The sequence below is a fragment of the Ovis aries genome, chromosome 4, assembly GCF_016772045.2.
Source record: "Ovis aries strain OAR_USU_Benz2616 breed Rambouillet chromosome 4, ARS-UI_Ramb_v3.0, whole genome shotgun sequence".
Classification (NCBI taxonomy): domain Eukaryota; kingdom Metazoa; phylum Chordata; class Mammalia; order Artiodactyla; family Bovidae; genus Ovis; species Ovis aries.
In genome coordinates, this window is record NC_056057.1 from 107,590,929 (window position 1) to 107,593,966 (window position 3,038).

A 3,038-nucleotide genomic window follows, 5' to 3' on the forward strand; every position below is an offset into this window, starting at 1 on the left:
GGCCTCACTCACCACCTTCTCTCGGGGTCCTATTCAGTACAAGTAACTCAATAGGCAAGGTGGTCTTGCCTATGCCCACCAACAGAAAGGCATCCTCACACAGTACTTTTTGGAAAACATAAGGAAGCCCATCAACCTCTGCTGGGCAGCTCAGTTGCCCCTCTCAATTCAGAGCTGGTAGGAGGTACTGAGTGCCATCATTTTCAGTAAACTCCTACCTCCAAAGCCCTTCCTCCAAGAATGTGAAATTTCAGTCATTACCCTGCCAAACAGCCATGCCCTGCAATTGCTGAGGAACTGGGAATGAAGTGGGTAGTGACTCGTTTGTTATGGTCGGCCCGCAGAGAAAACCTGCGAAAGGGACACTTGGATTTGAAAACAAAGACTCAAAATGCATTATTCAGCCTGAAGTCTGGGTTTGGGAGAGGTCAGAACAGAAAGAGCTGTTTTCAGCAACAGTGAAACACAAGATGCTCCCTCTAGAACTAGTCATTTCACTCTTCTCTGTCTCTACCACACATACACCTCAAAAGGGAGGGGCTAAAGCAATGCCCTGAAGTTTAGTGAAAGGAAGTTTTTCCTCCTTCTGACCAAAATATTTCCATATCTTTACATCACCAATATTTGCCAAGTGAGAAGGATTCCCATCTCTATATCACACCTCTAGATTCATTCTGTGGCAAAACGGATATTATATCATATGTACTTATTGGTAGCAAGGAGTCCAGGAAAATATGCAACAATGAGACAAAGAGAAACAGGATATTTTAAAACTTATGGCCATCTTGTCAGAATTTTCACAAAAATATAGGAAAAGACTAGGAAGAGCTTATGAGGAACAAAGTGCACATCTCTGCCTTTGAATTCATTATCCATCCATCTCACCCCTCACATGCCCATTTCATTACTCCCCCAGGAAACACATTTTCAAGATGAATTATAAACCAATATGGGTCCAATAGAACATTTATGGAAATGTATGCTTTTCTTTTTTCTAGGTCTTCCCACATCCTCAGAATATGTTTTCTTGAGTTCACAGGGGAAGCAAATACAAACAAACATAGTGAGTAGAGCCCGGATCTCATTTTTACATGTCTTGTCTACTTTCATGGCCTGATCAGGAGTTGTAGATTCTATTTTATTTTCATAATGGAGACAATTTAAGAGTAGCATTTACTAGATAACTGACTCATGTAAAGTCAAGATCATACCATCTAAATTAAGAGAAGAGTTAATCATTGAGGAGCTGACAGCCACGTTTCACTCCGTTTCGAAGGACCTACTTGAATTTGTCATTCCGCAGAGTGAAGATGAAAGGGTTCAGCAAAGGAGTTAACACACAAATCAACAGGGAGACTATCTTATTGTACTCGGCTGCCTGCGTTTGCTTGGGTTTCACAAACAGGAACAAGCAGCTGCCATAGCCGATGACAACAAAGGTGAAGTGGGAGGCACATGTAGAGAAGGCTTTCCGGCGGCCAGAGGCGGTGGGGCTCGTGAGGATGGTGGAGATGATGTAGGTGTAGGAGACAATTGTTGGGGCCAGAGAACCAATGATAATGAAAACAGCCATTAAAAACAGAACAAACTCTGTGAAAACAGTGTCATCACAGGACAGCTTGAGCAACTGACCTCAGTCACAATAAAAATGGTCTAAGACGTTTGATTTGCAGAAGGTAAACTGAAATGTGGCATAGACTGGCCAGATTTCAAAAAGGAACCCAAACACCCATGACCCAATCACCACCGAGATGCAGGTGCGGCTGTTCATAATGGTGTTGTACCTCAAGGGGTTACAGACAGCCACGTAACGGTCCACAGCCATCACTCCCAACAGGGCAAACTCTGTGGTTCCCAGAGCAAGGTACAGGAAGAGCTGGGTGACACATGCAGCCAGAGATACTGTCTGCATCTCAGGGAGCAGCAACCCCCAGAGCATCACGGGGAAGATAACAGATGTTGTCAGCATTTCCAAGGCAGAGAGATGAGCAAGGAAGAAATACATGGGGGAATGGAGATGTTTATCAACACAGATAATCACAATGATGACGGTGTTCCCCATTACTGTCACTGAGTAGAAGAGAAAGAATACAGCAAAAAGAATGTGATGGAGTTCCTGGGACCCAGGGAACCCTAAACGGCAGAATTCAGTGGCACTTGAGTGATTGCTCATCATTCAGTCCTTGTTTCTGCTCCTTGGGAAACCTAGAGATCAAAAGAAAAGAAACGCTGCTCCACAAGGTCTTGCTGTCAAGGGATAAGGACGGCCTAGGATGAGGAACCGTTTCCAATCAGGGGACCAGGTGAGGTGCCTCTATGAGGATGCTCTGCACAAAGTCAGACCTAAATGTTGTCACCTCCGGTCCAGCTGAAGTTCATTGCCTGGAATGGATGAAGATTGCATCCTCTCCACTGGTGTGAAGAACACCTGTCTTGTTTTTTTTCCCCCCTAGCTGTGCATTCTCACAGGTTAAGACTTAAAAATTGGCCAGTTTTGATGCTGAGTTAGTCCCTTAGATCCGGGGTTTGTTCTTTCCTCTTAGCTTACCTGTAGTAGATGATACAGTGACATTCCAGAGGATATTCAAAAGAGTGAATTTTATCCCCCCTTAATCCTGATGGGTATTACAGAGATCCCTTAGGGTTCAACAGAAGAGAGGCAGAAGGTCCCAGAGCACCATCTCTGCTTTCCCCAGATTTTAAGATCTCTATGTTACAAATCAGCAGTATTCCAAATGGAAACTCTGGAGCTTGGGATGATTTCCCTTTGCAGATTCAGTCTTCTCTTACACCATCCTCCCACCCCCTCCCACAAAAGTCTTGACAGGAAAGAAACATGGTACCTGAGTTTCACAAGTTTCGGTCCAAGGTGCTCAGTTATTCAGGTTGCCTGGATGTCTGCCCCTCACTTTGTCTACCCCACCATGCTAATTTCATTTCCTAGGAGGACTGTTTCCATTCACCTTCCCCAAAACCTGAAAGACCTGTTCATTTCTCACAGTTAGCTTTCTTCATAGCACTTCATAGCACTATCTGAC

General features: G+C 44.4%; 1 pseudogene; it reads right to left on the reverse strand.

Moving 5' to 3' along the window:
• Positions 1 to 1,231: 1,231 nt before the first annotated feature.
• On the reverse strand, positions 1,232 to 2,176 carry LOC114114620 (olfactory receptor 9A4-like; annotated as a pseudogene).
• Positions 2,177 to 3,038: the final 862 nt, after the last annotated feature.